The sequence below is a fragment of the Asterias rubens genome, chromosome 8 (assembly GCF_902459465.1).
Source record: "Asterias rubens chromosome 8, eAstRub1.3, whole genome shotgun sequence".
Taxonomy (NCBI): domain Eukaryota; kingdom Metazoa; phylum Echinodermata; class Asteroidea; order Forcipulatida; family Asteriidae; genus Asterias; species Asterias rubens.
The window spans coordinates 5,881,490-5,900,385 of NC_047069.1; the positions used below are offsets into that span (position 1 = coordinate 5,881,490).

The 18,896-nt window shown below is 39.4% G+C and overlaps 1 long non-coding RNA gene across 1 annotated transcript in view; it reads right to left on the minus strand.

Moving 5' to 3' along the window:
- LOC117293814 overlaps positions 1-13,942 on the minus strand; it is a 29,564-nt gene extending 15,622 nt beyond the window's left edge. The window contains exon 1 of the long non-coding RNA XR_004519475.1: positions 13,909-13,942. This is a non-coding gene — a long non-coding RNA (uncharacterized LOC117293814). The remainder of the gene's footprint in view (positions 1-13,908) is intronic.
- Positions 13,943-18,896: the final 4,954 nt, after the last annotated feature.

An 18,896-nucleotide genomic window follows, 5' to 3' on the forward strand; every position in this document is an offset into this window, starting at 1 on the left:
TTGCAAGTTCTGATCTTGCAAAATATCTGTTTTTCCGACCCCGTCCATTTCCAGAATTCATCAACTATTTAAATCATCCACTTCAGGAAACTGTTCCATGATAAGGATGGGAATAATTGACATCAGAAATGTTGCAATCAGAACTCAAGGCTCATGTTTTGCACACATGACTGGGTGAAGTCACAGTGAGCTATTTGTCATTACCAGTGACAATATGCAGGCCTTGTTTTGTTCACGCCGCAATGATTACAGAAAATCAAAAGAAGGGGTAGTTGATAATGGTACTCCATATCTAGGTTATGTGTAAACCTATACAGCGTTCGTTTGTCGGTGCGCTAAATACCGATCCCGGAAGCCGTGTCTCTGTGATGTATACGTTTCAGTTTGATGAGCTGCCAGCCGAGACTCGATGGTCACATTTCACTACTGATAACTTGAGACCACAAGAAGGAGACATCTTTAAGACTGGATTCAGAAAAACGAGAAACTTATACTTCAAAACGCATTAGATTCCTCTGGATCATGAAGAGCAATCTGGCATGCATAGACTCTCGTCTTAATTTACTGGGGGGTAAAACCACCAGATTGAAATCTTTGGGGAGTCGCAATCAAATTAGCGAGTAGCCAGGGGTGAGGAGGTCGAGACGGAACAAGAATGGGTTTTTACAAGACAACAACGTCTTAACAAACGCTCAAGAGTGAACAAGAATCCGGATGTGGAATGCGGGGCCCTGGGATTTAGAGTCTAGTCTACGGGAAAAAAAAAGAGAATGAGGCATGTCCATGGGACTCATGGATTCATTGCCTTCACGACACGTCAATAGAAACTGGATGTTATTGGGACAAAACATGCAGCACTGCGTCCGCTCGCCTGAAGGATTGATGCTGTGTTGGGATTGACACAAACATAAATCGTGGAAACAAGTTAAATTTCCAGATAAGGAACATTGGGGAGATAAATAGATAATAAAATATGCTAAAGAGGGATACAACTGAATGCGTGAGAATGAAGGGAGATGAGACAACAGATAAGATACTGGATAAATAAAAGAGATGGTACGAGATTGGGTAAATAATATATGGTTTGGAAAATGGAGGATTAGGAATGATAAAAATGATGCAGCGACGGTGTAGGGGTGAATGAGGGACGAGCAGCGATGTGTGAGGAGATTGGATTAAAGAGAGATTGGATCTAGAGATTGTTGTGAGCGAAAGGGGTAAATAGAAAAATCTTAACAAAGATTTGTGAAAAATGTAAAAAGCTCATTCATATAATAGGCATACCCCCCCCCCCCAAATAAAAAAAAAAAAAACATGTTAATATTTCATTATATTGAGTGCTACAGAGTGCATACACTTTTAGGAAGTCTTGAAAAGATGGCGTTTTCCACTTTTAATGAGCTTCTTGGAGCAGTATCCTCAGCACTAGAGAACAAAGAGCCAGGGTTTCTGAAAGAAACAGCTATATCTTATTTTCTTCAACATGGAGACACAACAAGTTCTGAATTCTCCTGAAGACGATAGAGCATACAGATCGAAACGTTGAGTTATCAACCACTGGTGCCTTTCATAATCGCCCAAAAAATCTGAACTCAGATTAAACTTTGACCTTTCCAAACCTTTTTCACAAATTCTAAACACTCCTGAAGATGATCAAAGCATACTGATCGAAAAATTGAGTAGTTAGACAACCGATTCTTTACAGAACCAACCCTGCTCAACAGACATCTACACATGGTGCTTACATGTACCTGCACACCTCGCCTGAAGTTCTTCTGAACTCAGATAAAACTGTTATCTTTCTAATCCTTTTTCAAACATAGGGCTAGATAGCTCAGTTGGTAGAGCGCCGGCACGTTAATCCGGAGGTCGTTGGTTCAAATCCCACTCTAGTCAATGGTTTGTTCAACCCCCAAAAAATCATTTCAAAATTTACCCAGTCAGTTTCCCTTGTGGTTTATATTGATACCCTTTTCAAACAGACAGAACATTTTTTGTCCAAGGACTACCACCAAAACAATATTTTATCGAAAATGTCTAATGACCAAAAGCAGGTGCATAGATTGAAAACTCCACACCTCAGATGCTACCAATGTCGTACCAATGTACCATTCGAAATAACTAACAATGTTATACTGCACATGAGATACAAAGAATGGAAAAAATTCCAATCAGAAAGGCTAACACATGTATGCAAAATACATGAAAGACTTCAATCAGTGTCCACAGATGTGCAGGAAATTGGCAAAATTGTACAAAGAAACACCAGAGAATGAGAGTTGTCTCTCGTAGACATTTTATTCTCCATGTGTCTTTTTTTTCTGGAAGACTTCGGCTAAGCCTCTGGTTTTTCTCTTTTTTTGAACTGTTGCCACCCCCCTGACAATGATCAGGAAAAAATTAGATAGTACAAATCTTAAGAGCTTGGTATTATTTTTAGGTATGAGCTGCGAGCTAGCTGTGTTGATTGTATTTACATGTGGCAAAGGCATATGGTGAGTCAGTTAGATTTGCGGCATTTTAAAATAATACAAAGCCTTAAAGGCACTGGACATTATTGGTAATTACTCAAAATAATTTTTAGCATAACAACTTACTTGGTAACAAGCAATAGAGAGCTGTTGATAGTACAAAAAAAACATTGTGATAAACAGCTCTCGCTGAAGTAACTTCGTTTATGAGAAAAAGGTAATTTCTTACTTGAAACGCTGATACCAATAAAGAACACACTCTGCGACAGTGAAGTTACTGTAAGAACAAGAAAATCCCTCAATCCACTAAGTGAAAGTAGTAGTCCGAGCCGATTTCCTACCCTAAGTATGCCCAGGAAGTAGTTAAAAAGCAAGACAAGTTCTATTCAGAACTGAGAAGTCTGCTGCAGTAGGAAATAATACCGAGGCAAACTCTCAAAAGAAGAAGTTCTATATAGCAAAGTAAATATACACATGGTGTCACCTCAAACCAAATATACAACTAAAGCTGGGTTTTAGTTTCTATTGGTCACTTTGATAATGATAATATAATACGCAGTTCTTTGTGGATGCTTATAAATCACAGGCAGTGGTGTCTCAAAGCACTCAACATTTTTACAGCAGGTATAGGAGTACAGCTACTTTTGAACTACAAGTATGAGACCCTTTTATATAGCACCTTGTAAGAGTTTACAAGGTGCTGTGGTGCAACCTTCAGCCAACCACTCCAGAGCATACTCCTTCCTCTTGACAGTGATAAGTGTACTTGGTTACTATTAAAGACAATGGACACTATTGGTAATTGTCAAAGAGCAGTCTTCTCACTTGGTGTATCTAAACATGCATAAGATAACAAACTTGTGAAAATTTGTGCTCAACTGGTCGTCGAAGCTGCGAGATATGAATGAAATTTTAAAAAACTTTGTCACAAAAAGTTGTGTGCTTTCAGATGCTTGATTTCAAGACCTTAAATTTTAAACTTGAGGTCTCAACATCAAATTCGTGGAAAATTACTTCTTTCTCGAAAACTATGTCACTTCAGAGGGAGCTGTTTCTCACCATGTTTTATACTATCAACCTCTCCTCATTACTCGTTACCAAGAAAGGTTTTATGATAATAATTATTTTGAGTAATAACCAATAGTGTCCACTGCCTTTAAAGATGCTACAATATATGTAAGATTTTTGGCCGATTTGACCCAAAAATTTTGATTTAAAATTCAATAGGTACTTTGATGGGGGTCGAGAAAGTTACAAGCTTTCATTTGAGCCATTGCTCGAAAAAGTCTGCCAATTATTAGAAGCAGTGAAATAAAGTGCTCAAAATTAGTTTTTGTCGGGATCCCGAAAATATATCACGTGACCAATTCTTATGTGTTTTATAAGAAACTTTTTAAATTGTTGTCATGGTTCCTGGGCATTAAAAGTAAAAGTTAACCTGTTTTTCGTTAGAGCAGGTGATATTCTTTGAAATACCATTCACTCAAAAAAATTCTATTTTTTAATGTTTGGGGCCAAAAATCTGACATAGCATCTTTAAGTGTATTAAAACAACACACTGGACATACGGCTCTCTATGCCATCCAATGGCCAAAGTAATTTATGGTCAAAGGTCTTGCTCTAAAACTCAAGTGCCATGACCACGACCTGAACCCCTACTCTGATAACAATGTAATGTGAGTCAGTGCACTCAACCGCTCAGCCCTGACTCTCCAAAAATAACAACATCTTCATGACCGAAGGAGAAGAGCATCAACAAAATCTAAAACGCACAGTTACTATTCTGACCACCAAAAGTTCAACAATTAAGTCAAGTTTCTGTAAGATTTTTTTATGTAGCTTTCCTGTTGGCCAAGTACTAGCAATAGTTATTCTTTGGATGCTGAATTACACTTTGTTAATTTGATTTTACTCCTACACTGATGTGTGATAAGCACTGATTACTCAGTGCTCTCTCAGGCCTTGAAATATTACCTCAAGCACCCACAGAAATAGACCGTTGCAGTAGGCTCCGCCCACAACGCACGCGCGAGCAAGAACACGTGGGGCTCTCCAAAGCCATTCTGCACAACTCTGCCACGCGCGAGCAAGAACATGTTGGGCTCTCCAATGCCACTCTGCACTACTCTGCCACGCATGCCAAGACACGCTGACACACATGTCGGACTTTCATTGCGTTGTGATTGGTCAATACGCAATGGGGCGGAGCTTAATGGATCGGTCTACTGCTGTCCTGCTCTGTACTGTTGCTGTGCCCTTTGCAAAGTTCCGATACAAGTTACATTTTCCTCATAAAAGTGGCCCTTAAAAGAGGGAAGGGAGCATTTGAGCCTGGTATAGGGAACTTTACAACAAAGTATTGGCTTGGATCAAATAAACGTTTTTAGTGCCACAGTTTTGGTGAAAAAAGAGCCAAAAATACCCCTCAAAAAGTTTGGTATGTTCCGTTCAGAGCATCTATCACTTGAAATTGAACTGTCACAGCATTCACCTACGGGTCTTTAGTTATCATACAATTTTACTCAAAGCCATCCATATTTATATAACACATTTTTTTTCCTGGAAAATAAAAAAAAGAACCTGACAAGAGAATGTGTGAAATTGAAAAAACCCCCAATGATTTTTGGTAATGGACACGACATACGTTTCATCCGGCTAAAAATAAAATGTTCTAAGTGGATGCCACAGAAGTTGGTTTTATAAATGGAAGCATTTTTCGCGCACGTGTTCCTCAATGACGACAACTTCATCACAGAACAGGTACGGCACCCCAACTCCCTCTATTCAATGTATTTCCAATCAGGCCAGTATGCTTCGTTTTTGAAAGGGCAAAGGCACAAAGCATTCTCTCTTTGAAAAAAAGCACCCTATAGACCTTTACCATGGTCCAGCCATCTTGAATTTCTCCCATTGATATCAATATTACCAAACCGAGGCTGGAAGAACAAAATAGTCTGGTTCCTATTTGCAAAATGATTATTAGCTTTCATTGCTGTTATTTGATGTGAGGAAACATGACCAAGATGGAGGCAGCATCATACAGGTCTATATGAGGAAATTGTAAATTTCTACTGTAGCATTTCAAAGGCACCAAGGCAAATGACCAGGGGGCATGGAGGTAATTGCCTGAAACTTCACAGAGGCAATGAAGGCGATTGCCTCCATGCCCCCTTGATCATTTGAATTGACCAGGGGGCATGGAGGCAGAATCGCCTTCGTTGCCTTAGTGAAGTTTCAGGCCTGTCCAATGATGGAGCCATTCTCTCTGACACAGCCGACATACTTGTGTAGAATCGGTGCAGAATGGAAGAACTCAACAAATTCCTTTAAGGGGTGGAAACACCATGTTGGCAGCAGCCAATCTCCCCCATTTAAACATTCAAAAACATCTACGATTTATGAATTGCAAATATCAAGAAATTGTGATTCAGTAACTAGACGACAAATTCGAACCCACAACCTTGTAATTGCAAGACCTTCAGTCAAACCACTTTGACTACAGTGACATTAAAGGAACACGTTGCCTTGGATCGGACGAGTTGGTCTATAGAAAGCATTTGAAACCGTTTGTTATAAAATGCATATGGTTGGAAAGATGTTTTAAAAGTAGAATACAGTGATCCACACAAATTTGCCTCGAAATTGTGTGGTTTTCCTTTTACTTTGCGAACTAACATGGTCGGCCAGTTATGGGAGTAAAAAATTTGACTCCCATAAATGGCCGACCGTGTTAGTCGATGAGGTGAAAGGATATCCGTTCAAGTTCGAGGCATATTTGTGTGGATCATTGTATTCTACTTTTATAACATCTTTCTACCCATATGCATTTTATAACAAACAGTTACAAACGCTTTTCAGGACCAACTCGACCGATCCAAGGCAACGTGAGCCTCTTAACTGTAGGACCCGAACCTCAACACAATGATGAGAGGCCAGTGTATCAATTCTACAGTCTTCCACAAAACAGCCAAGTACTTTCACTTTAAAACAAGAGGTGTCCAAACAAACCACGGATGACCCTCCCGATTTTGAACACAACATCTCGGTGGATTCACTCTTCATGCTCTCTCAGAGTGATTTTCCACATCATGCGCGGGCACACTAAGTAAGTTATCAGCATAAAACCGGAGATCGCACGTATGTGTTTAAAGCGAGCGACACGTATGCATGCATTGGAACTTAATCCCACCCTGCAGGCATCGAGACCTATATCTAACACAAATTCTGAAGGGTTCCCTCATACATTCAATAAAACCTCCGGCTTAAATATCAGACCTCCCCCGAAAAAAAGGATTCATGTCTTAAGTTTACACTCTCCCCCTCAGTTGAAGAACAGACAACTGATGGGGGAACACAATGACACATTGGACACCGTGTGAGGAACAAAACAAAAAAAGAGGAGAAAACAAGAAATAAGAGATACAGTTGTGGCGAAATAAACATATTTACAAAGTGTATGAAAAGTAATATAAATCCATCCCTCACGTAAAGGATAGCAATGCAGGTTTAGACCAAATCCAATTAAACATCCCTATTGGCGTAAATACTGAAAAGAATTTGAATCTTTACACACTGTTGATGTGGGACAAACACCAAACAATTCATGCATTGTAACATTTCTCAGATTTCTGAGGGCTGGTACTGTCGCGAATGCTGCAGCCAGAGATGTGGTTGGTACTCACTGTCACCTTGTTGAACATGGATGGATTCAACGATCTTGTTAAAATACCTGAACAGTTTTCCCCACAGTTTACTCCACAAGTAGACAGCAAAGCCTTTTACATGTGACTTTTATTGTATCCTTTATTGACAATTTTGCCAATAACCGTTTGACAAAACAAAAACAATCTATGACCCTTCTTTTCAATAGACCAATCCTGTCGCACAAGTGCGGGGCGCCGCCATGGGTGCTGCACGCCACTGCTGCGGTGTCTTTGTGCCTAATTTTGTGCACATAGACATGATAACATCGTTTTTTCTTTTCACTTTTCTATGCAACTTCCCTGACATGGTTACATGATATAACGATGTACTACATTCTTGATAAAAAATTTTTTAAATTAAGCACACAGTAAAATACTGAAATTCTGACAAAATGTGACATATTTTAGCAACTTTTATGCAGTTTGCGTGTCTTTTTCCTCTAACTCACCTAAGACAATCACCGTTTTTAAGATGATCTGGTTTCTATTTAGTTGCAAATATTTGTGGTCAGTGATCTTCATTAGTAAATCATGATGTCCTAGCAAGGAAATTGTGTAAGTCGTTGAGGAAAACATTAAACTTCCATAAAGAGTGAAAAGAAACATGATTTCCTCATGTCTTTGTGCACAAAACTAGGCCCATGTACACCTCAGCAGTGGCGCGCGGTGCTCAACACCCGTGCGCCTGGTGCGCGCCTGGATTTGTCTATAGGTTTCACTGATTACAAATTTGACTCGCATGATGATTTTATGGAGTACAAGGGCTGATGTACAGGCATGACAAATACACGTCTAGTAAGCTTTTATGCACTCTTTCAGGGCACTTAACAGTTTTTCTGAGTTTTCCCAAGGCAGAAAAATCAGAAATCAGACTAAAATTAGAAAAATGTCATGCCAAGACTTATAAGAGCAGTTTAACCTTTGATATCCATTGCACAAGAGCAATGTTCCCATGGGCTGATGAACTGGATAAAGTGATACAGGTTGGTGTGTCTGAGGTTCTGTCTACATGGGACAGAAGAAGGGTGTACCCAACACTAGTTTGTATATTGGAGAGGGGTGAGGTTTCCGTCATACTAACTTGTTGTTCTATGTGATGGGGTAGGTTAGGCCTCTATGAGGTTCTGTCTACATGGGACAGAAGAAGGGTGTACCCAACACTAGTTTGTATATTGGAGAGGGGTGAGGTTTCCGTCATACTAACTTGTTGTTCTATGTGATTGGGGTAGGTTAGGTGTGTTTGAGGTTCTGTCTACATGGGACAGAAGAAGGGTGTCATAACGCTGGTTTGTACATTGGAGAGGGGTGAGGTTTCTGTCATGCTAACTTGTTGTTCTATGTGATTGGGGTAGGTTAGGTGTGTTTGAGGTTCTGTCTACATGGGACAGAAGAATGGTGTCATAACGCTGGTTTGTACATTGGAGAGGGGTGAGGTTCCTGTCATGCTAACTTGTTTTTCTATGTGATTGGGGTAGGTTAGGTGTGTTTGAGGTTCTGTCTACATGGGACAGAAGAAGGGTGTACCCAACACTAGTTTGTATATTGAAGAGGGGCGAGGTTTCTGTCATGCTAACTTGTTGTTCTATGTGATTGTGGTAGGTTAGGTGTGTTTGAGGTTCTGTCTACATGGGACAGAAGAAGGGTGTACCCAACACTAGTTTGTATATTGGAGAGGGGTGAGGTTTCCGTCATACTAACTTGTTGTTCTATGTGATTGTGGTAGGTTAGGTGTGTTTGAGGTTCTGTCTACATGGGAGTTGTGAGTCTTGTGAGTCTTAATGTTAGTCTGTCAATAGGTTATGGTACAAAAGCAAAGGCTTCACCCAATCCTAAGTTTTGCCCTTCTGACTTGTTAATAACTTTGGCTACTGTTTACAACTGCCACTGTTAATATTTATGAAAAACCAATGATGTATTATATCATGTGAGGACAATACTGAAATAAATGTTTATTGAATTGAATTGAATTGAATTGAAGGGTGTACCCAACACTAGTTTGTATATTGGAGAGGGGTGAGGTTTCCGTCAAACTAACTTGTTGTTCTATGTGATTGGGGTAGGTTAGGTTCTTTAAAGTTCTTTCTACATCAGGCCTGGAATTACAAGCAGTCCACGGAGGCCAATAGCCTCCGTTGCCCTTAGTCTTGGCCTTTGACTTTAAGATTCTCCATTTGGCATGCCCTCTGCAAAATATAGACCTTGCACTTTCAATATGTTCGAAGATGAAATTCCAGGCCTGCCACACAGGGAGAAGAGTATGGGTATACGTAATGCTAGCTTGTACACAAGGAGGGGGCTGAGGGGTGTCGGATACGCTACCCTGAACCCCACTGGACGTATCTCTATCTCATCTCAACATTGAAGAGTACATCAATGACTTGCAAATAAGGGTTGGATTACACGGTCAGGGAATTCCAACAGGAATCCATATTGATTACCCATTTCATGTTGTATTCATTAACGGGACAAAAAGAACTCATTACCGAGTCAGTAGACCATTACGACTACATTGAATTCATCAAGCGTGCCTCGGCATCAAGAGTAATTTGACCTTCTGTTCCACCATCCATGACCCCCCCTCCTCCCTCTTTGTAAACTGTTATTCTGTTTGGCTGATACAAATAGCACCTTACGTCAATTATCTCATTAACTAGGAGTATGATTAATGCCACTTTCTAATCTTAATTGCGCTTGTTTGTTGGAAGATAAAAATAGCAACTCATTAGCTTAAACCTTCATGGGATAGACCAACGAGGATAGACATACTTTAAAGACAAAGTACAGAAAAGGTAACTATTTCAAGAGCAAACTGATCGCTTCGTCATGAGGAATGACTGATTATTATGTTCAATACTTGATAAACTGCGAAGGAAACTGACTGGGTACAATTTGATGAATTGTGGGCTTGAACAAAGACAATTTTACTAGAGCAGGATTTGAACCCTGGTTACATGGCAGTTACAAGTTGTATGGCTTCTGACTGCCACCACAAACAAAAGATATATGCAAAATACTACGAACGTCAACATCAATGCTGGATGGCTCAGTTGGTAGGGCGCTGGAATTATAATCTAGAGGTCGCAGTTTCAAACTTCGCTGTAGTAAATTAGTTTTTTTTTTTTTTCCCACAATAAGTCCATGTGGTCAAGTGGTTAGACTGCAGGACTTGCAATCACAAGGTTATGGGTCAAATCCCCCAGCTAACTGCTAATTTCACAATGACTAGAATAACTATTGTCGCCTAGTTACTGAATCACAGTTTCCTGATTTGTGTAAATGAATAATCACAGGCGTTAAACAAATGTTTGTATGAGAAAGATTGGCTGTTGCCAGCTTGGTGTATATATCCCTTTGTGGGAGTTTGCCGAGTTCCCTTGATGGGAAGATCATTCAAACAAACAACAAACAAACATTATCAAGTTCATACCAGAACCAATCCTGCAGAGAAATAGCTCCATCTGAAATCTGGACAAAGTCAAGGGGAAAAGCACATCCAGTCCATCCTGGTTATAGTTGCTTATTGCGATTGATGTTACCGAAATTAGCCTGTACAAACATGTAAAAATAAATTCTGGGGAAGATTGATTGAATTTTTTCATTTTTTATTGAGGGGTGATGGTTCCACACCCGAACCCTCCTCCCCACTAATACAAAGTGATCACATTTTTAGATTGTTGGTGAATTAAATGGTCGAGAGTTATTGGATGTGAATCCAATAACTCTCACTAAAACATTAGCGGCATAACTATGAGGGGGGGGCACATGCCCCTAGGGCTCAATGTTTACAAACCGCTAAGATGAATCTTAACTCCCAGTCGCTCTCAATTGGCGGGCAAAGTGTGATGTCACAATAAAAATCACTTTGGTAACACTGGCCAACTCATCTTTAAGATGAATCTAATAATACTAGTGCTTTATGACATCGGGCCCAGGGGTGCACATGACTAATGAGTCAGCCATACTCATCATAGATCTCGTGAATTGTCCAAATCAATTAAGCAAATGAGGATCCTTTGAAACTTCACTCGACAAATATTTGTACTTTGTAATTCGCCCCCAGTGACTAGCCAGCTCAATCGGCAATAAGTAGCAGTCTAAACGTCCCATTTTAACGATCGAGGCTTGTTAATAATTGAAGGATTGATACATTATGTACTTGAAACAGACACCTGTTAAATGAACCAGAAAATTCAGAACTAAAAGAATTTTTAATAAAATATAAAACCACGTCGGCAACCCATCCTAGCAGTTTGATCTGTCAGTCCTAGTGCTGTTTATGTGTATTCCTTTCTGTTGACAGGTTAATCGTTTGATTGCCTGAGTAATAACAGTTTCCATTTTAAAATGATAATAATACTTGGCATTAAAGGGACATATTGGCTTTGGAATGGGCACTTTGGGCAATAAAATTTTAAAAAAATTACGAAATGAATATGGTTGGGAATTGGGATAATAGTGATTTACACAAATGTCCCTCAAAAGTGTATGCCGGGTTTCCTTTTACTTTGTGAAATTAACACATTCCTAAATTGTGTGTGCAGTAAAACAATTGCAGACCGTGTTAGCTCACAACAACTATAGACCTGGTTTTATCGGGTGCGGGTTTGAACTCCGGCCATGACACTTGTGCCCGTGTGCATATCTTTTAACCAGTAATTGCTTAGAAAAAAAAGTTGGGAAGATAGAAGGCTCCTGGTGGTTGATACCCAACATCACTACAGACAGTGTAAGGGGTAACCATATTTCAGCCCAAGGAGTATAGGTGGTAACGTGCCCCTGGTGACAGATTGACAGCCCAAATCAGTCAGGTGTAGCCCTCATCTTGAAGTGGTCATCCGATATCTTAAAAAAAACAATTTGTTTTTGTTTTTTCAAATCTCGTGTGTTAAATTCATCTGCAACAACCTCACATGCTATTTGAGTAGCAAGAGCTTCCTTTCCCGCCCCCGCCCCCCTTCTATTGTGATATCAAGCAAAGGCGTATCGTCCCTTTAGCTACAAGGCCCCCCTTTAAATGTAAAACATTGCAACCTCAAGACCTATCTGTTCAATCTGTCAGAACTTGCTAGCAACCGGCGCCGTTGAATGGTTTCCAGATACTGTGCGCCTTGTTAATTTTATGTTATTGTTATTACTATTATGGCAAGGCATTTAAGTGAGTAACCGAAGGTTGACAATTTTCTTGTGTAACTGTAAAATGATCTCTGCACTACAAAAAAAAGTAAACATTTTCAATTTGACAACAAATATTCACATCTCTTGTGCTTCACAAAGAAAAAGAACTTACTAGTTGGGTTGGCATTTTTGTAAAACAGAGGTTTTTTTTACACAGTATGCAATCACTAGAACTACCGAACACAACATGGCAATTCAATTTTCACCACTTGAGGGCGACAAACCATTTACCTTCAAAAGGGGTCCAACAATGAGAAACAAAGGTCTTTAAAGACAAGACCGTTGGTTTTTGGAACCACAATTCTTTTAATCCTTTAGTCTGCTTTCTCAGAACACAATTTTGCCCACATGGATTGTGCTTTACTATCCCTCATAAGGAACACTTTTCCTTTGCTGAGCAGTGAAAATTGTTATCAAGTCGGGTGTTGATCGTCCGAATGTAGCTAAATCCTAAGAGCTTTTTTTTAACAGCGCACACCAAATGTGCAGCATTCTCGCCATTACCCCGTCAAACCCACTGAGATGCAACTTAATATTTGACATTCCTGCCATGTGCCATCACTAAAACAATGCAACCCCTCTCATCTCCCATCCACATCATCACATTCTCATCCCCCGAGAATCTTAAAGATCTTCCCGTTCAATTACCAGGCAGACATCAATCAGTGCCGGGAGACAGAATCCATTCCAAATGCGAAAACCATCCCTCCTCCAGCTCTATATATATCATACCACACACCATCAACATCATTGATTTCTGAGTAGGGTGAGAGCATGGTGATAGGGAGGGGGAGAGAGAGACTGAGGAAGGGGGTGGGCTTCACTCACACGCTCTCCCCTACACACACACGCGCTCCTGACCCCAACAGATATGGCTAAAATTAACTGCCAATAAATGATACGGTTTCCATTGCCTGACATCTAAACCTGCATCACCTGCAGGAGTCCTGTCACCCGAAACCGGCCCTTCTCCAGAGCGGAGCCTCGCTAGAGTGTTTTGAAAGGCACGGGTATAAGAGCATTCATGTCTATCTATATATTGCATTCAATCATAACTCTGACTGTCTTTTTTCCTTCCAATGCTGATTCAACTGCTCATGATAAAGGTGAGGCATAACACTTTCAATATTGAGGGGGGGGGGGGGGTTGTTAAAGGGATTGTGCATCATTCTTCTTCATGAGAGTAATCCGATTCCTATCATTTAGTTTTCTGACTTAAAAATACACTGTACAACCAACCAGTGACTGAACAAGGGTAAAATGTTGAAGAGAGCAGAAGGGTGCACTAATTTGTCCAGCGTTTTGTTTTTCTTCTGGCCAATTTAAACCAGGGTTTCTGTTTAAAATTTTGGGACACAAAACACAAACTTTTACGAATTGACATTCATTTGCAGGGTTTCAAGATAATGATGGTAGAAACCTTCCCTTAAAACATTTGCTGAGGTGCTGTTGTTTTGAGAGTGACAAAACTAGGGTCAAATGTCAAGGAGAGCAAAAGGGGTGCACCAATTTGACTAGCTTTTTGTTTGTCTTGTTACAAATTCAAAGGGTTTTGATACCTTTTGTTTATCATGTTTTGGGGCATGAGATGAATTCCTACTCACTGTGTATGAAGATGTATGTAATATAATTCACCTGTAGAACTTTCAGCTTCATTAGTCGCCAAGCTTTTAAGCCACCAAAGTGAAATCAAAGACCAATGAATTCAGGAGTTGTGTAAATCAATTGTACATGTTTCGTTGAGTTTTGTTTATTACAAACTGTCGCTTGAGGGCGCGATACTTGGCGACCGTTTTCCGATAAACGCATCAGAAACTGTATTTCTCGATAGCTTTACTGATATAAAAGGTTATCTAAACTGCTTAAATTTGTACTGATACTGCTTAGATTTACTGATCGGCGTTTAGGGTGAGTGTTATAGAATTGTATTGTTGGCTAAGACTTTCAGTAGTTTCGTAGTATTTTTCTGCTCTTGAGAAGTTGTAATATGTTACATGTACATGCATTTGATGCACGTCAAAGTTCAAAGGTTAAAGTTCGGATGTTTATAAATCCGTTTTATAAGGTTCCAAGTTACAAGTTCTGCTTATGTAAGAATTTATGAATATTCTAGAGCAAGTATCATCGAGGCCAGGATTTGTTTACTGTAAATCAGTTGGGCATGATCTTATTGATTTTAAAGGTGATTTGTTCAGGGTAAATTTAGTATACATGGCAGGTTCCTGTATTTAAAATGTTTTCCTTTTGTTTAGGGGATTACCGTTTTGATTAACTGAGCTGTATGCTGTTTAACTGGACTGAACTATTGTTGCTGAACTGTTACTGATCTGCTAGTTGTATCCGGTCACAGTAGTAAGTTAATGTTTCCGTTTAAAAATCATTATGTTTCATTAATTACTTTCACTTGTTTCAGATGTTTGGACTGTAATATTCTTTCTGTTTACACGTGTTAAGACTGTTTAGCAGTATTCTAAGATATGGTATGTGCACTCATTCATGTACTTGGATTTTTGTTTGGTTTATTGCAGAATTGAATGCTGATTTATTAAAATCTTCATACAATAAAACCGGGTGCGACTCCATTCTTTAAATCCTCTGGCCTTCCAGTACATGCTATAAAGTAATTTCTCAAATACTACAGCACCTCAGCAAGTAATAATTTTAAGGGAAGCTTTCTATCATCATCATCTTCAAATCGTGTAATATAACTAATTTATTGTAAATCTGTGGAATTTTGTATTTAGTGGCGACAAGAAGTAGCCAAACCCATTAAACTGTAGTTTCCTTATATATTTTTTATTAAACAAGCCCCCTTTCAGCACTCTTGTTGTGGCACTACTTACTATGTTTGTATAAGATAATCTGAAACTACCATATTAAAAGCTTACAAAGTGTAATATTTTATTCTGGTAATTTTTAATCTGAACGTTCCACCTTGTAGATTGGGGGGGGGGGTGCCCTTTTAGGGTACTGAAACCAACCTGTAAAAATGTCCATCAAACTCATTAGTCTTAGTTAATAAGAATGAATCCTTTCCTAGGAAAAACAAATCTAAATATGTTTTGAGCAAATTGACAGTATACAGAAATCACAGACAAAAGCAGGACCCAATTTTATAGAGCTGCATAGTTGCTTAACAACCAAACATGAGCAGGACACTACACACGAGTGCGCTATGGCTATACACAACACAGGGGACCTACAGCTTTAGGTTCCATTCGAAGGACCAAGCAATAATGGTTAAGTGTCCAGCTTAAGGACACACATGTCAAGACCGAGACTCAAATCGTCAACTGGTTAGAAACACAAGAGCTTGAGTCCAGTTCGCTTGACCGCTCGGCCACGACAAGCCAAGTGATCGGATTCAATGTGAAAGCTCACTGACTATATAATTCACAGCAAGTACCAATTCTCTAGAGAAATCATCAATCTAATATCCTGTCAAAGTCCAGAAAGTAGCATAATTGAAGACCAACAAAAATCACTGCCACTTATTATCCAAATGAGCCCAAAAATGGGTGTTCACAAAAACTCTGACGAAACATAAACTATGTTCATTGTTCTAGCCCTTTAGTGCAAATTTGACTATCTTATACATGTATTGGTACAGATTACTTTAAATATACCAGTTCTGTGTAGCTTTGATTGACAACAATAAATAGGAAACAAAGGTTAGAAAAATAGAGCAAAAACCCGAGGTAGGTTATAAAAACGACCAGATTGAATATTCTTGTAACAAGCCCACAAGATAAACTGTCTAGGTTATGTTAATATACGTCTACTGTACACAGTTAGTTCTTCTTAATCAAGTGGGACATGTCTAAAGTGGACAGCGTGATTATTATATACAATTAACAGCCAAACTAACCGCCCACACAAGACATGAACTCAAGTCATGCACAACCAATCCCATTAAACCTGAACAACTGCATATTGATGCAAAAAAAGAGGACTGCACTTTCTTTGTGGCCAATGCTGTAAGAAAGTGGAGAACCCGATCTGGCAGTGACTGCAGCTGTATTGTCACATTACCACTACCGTCATATCAAATTATGGCACAATCATATTGCTCCTGAAAGGGAAATGTTATGCCATAGTGGAAAGGTGGATTTTTTTTTTAAGTATCGGAGCCCGTTACTCACCGCTGGGGCTTGTGTATGGCAGGGGGCTTAAACTGGAGTGTTCATCAACACAATGGTATCTCTGATAAGGTGCATTGACGGGCTGTAGACTGTGGCTGCTACATGTAGCTCAGGTAACAGTACTATGTTCTACTTTCGTTTCTTGTTTTCAGTCGCCATTTGGCCGACCACTGGCTGACTGGATGATCATTAAAGGGAGCACTCATCACAGGCAGAGCCAGTCTAAGTGGTCACATAGGGCACAAATGCATCAGTGTTCGAACGAGGGCCAGTTTCATAGCGCTTTTATTTTAAGCCCTGGATTGCATTGCGCAGTACATGTATTAAGGTTTGTGGTAGTAAGTTTAGTACTAGTCCAACAATTTTCCAAAATACAAAAAAAAACTACAAGAATGTGTGAGTGCATGAGTACTTTCTCTATTGTATCCCTTTTATTTCGTAGCTTGCAAAATGAAATTTTGTAACTTTACGCGTTGCTGCAGTAAACACATGGCAAATAAAAGTATGACAAGTGATGTGACAAGTGAAAAGTGTTCCACCAATCAAACGACAAGGATCTCTGAGTTTGGTATATAATATTAATTATTAGCGAAGGAAAATGAGTATCAATATCACATTTGTCTTCTGGGTAAGAATACTTCAATATTCAACAGTATTGGAAGATATTTCTCACTTTTGTTTAAGTTCATAAAATATATAAATACACATTGAGGTGTTGTTATTCAATAGATCATTGGACTTGTCCAATCTTGAGTTTACTGGCCCAATGCTGAACTCAATTAGCCTTGGGCTTGCAGTCCAATATAAATGTATTACCAATATTATTATAAATGCCAAGCACTTGAATGTAGCGATGTAGGTCTTCATAAATTGATGTTTTTATTAAATGAAGATGGGAATATGAAGAGATGTAGGTCAAGGGAAGGGGGGGGTGCTTTTTTATGGCGGAGTAAACTGACTCTATAACAACCTCAAGGTTGCATTGATGAAATGAAAACTGCATCTAAGCTTACACAGGGGTGAGAGACAGAAAAGTCCGAAACTGGGATCCAGATATTTGGAGGTACAATAAAAATAATAATAATAATGGAGTCTTATATAGCGCCGGTATCCGCCACAAAAAGGCGCTCATGGCACTCGCTCATGATACAAAATAAACAGTTCAAAAGAAAGGAACAGAAAAATTTGGTAGAGGGTCGCTGGTCATTGTTTAACTGCAAAGAGGTGGGTTTTGAGGACAGTTTTGAAAGAAGATGTTGTATTTGCAGTCCTGATGAGGTAGGGAAATGATCTGATGGCAAATCCACCTATAGACCTTTATCATGCTGCCTTCATCTTGGTCTTGTTCCTTATATCATTGTATATCAACTAACAATAAGGAATGCTAACAACCAGACTGTTGTGTTCTTCCAGCCTCAGTTTGGTTATATTGAATATCAATAGGAGACTTTCCAACGCTAGGTGGCAGCAGACATACCGGGTAAATTTCCATTGTTTACGTAGTTCTGAACATGCGCATAATTCTGAGAACAATGGATTTACCCGGTAAGTCTGCTGCCCTCTATCGTCCCAGAAAGTCTCCCATTGGAGAATTTCAAGACGGCTGCACCATGATAAAGGTCTATCGGTACCCAAGGAGGTTTAAAGATTCCAAGGAGCTTTTGGGAACAGTATATTCAGAGCTAGATATTAGATCAAATATCATAACTTGCTTATTTTGTAGAAAAAGGCAGCATTTTTCATTTGAAACTTCTCAACCCTGATAACAGTGCCACAACGTACTTGTATGTTAAGTTTTGTACCAGAATGCCGGGGAAAGAAATTCACTAGAGTTACTCAGTGCTTTGATAATACAATTACAATTTTGTAATGCAAATTTCTGCTAGCAATGTTGAATGATGAATATAAATCACTGGCGTTTGGAAGAGTCAAGTTACTCGCTGTGCAGTCAGTGTCAGTATTCAATAATCACTACAGAGTCTGATGCCCTTAAAAGGGTGTCAGTGTACTGTTAGCGTGTTAATGAAACGTCAAGCTGATCTTTTCTAATTAATTAGTGCAATTAATATTAATTGACTAATTATAACGATGGCAAAGGCCGTGCCGAGAGAGGCATTACCTAACAATGAATTAAGCTTTCATGGTCAGGCAACTATAATTACCTGGCTTACAACGCGTGTTTGTGCACAACAATAAATGGAAACATGCGCCAAAAAGACCAGGTTATTGGATTGACATGCCTGAATATGTATGCTTGGTTTTTGAAAGGGCAAGGGCACATAGTAAAAGGCACCCTGTGAGGAAATTGCCATTTCTACGGGGTCATTGCTAGGGCACCAAGGCAAAGACCAGGGGACATGGAGGCAATCGCCGCGTACCCCATTGAAGTAAAAGGCCTGATATTA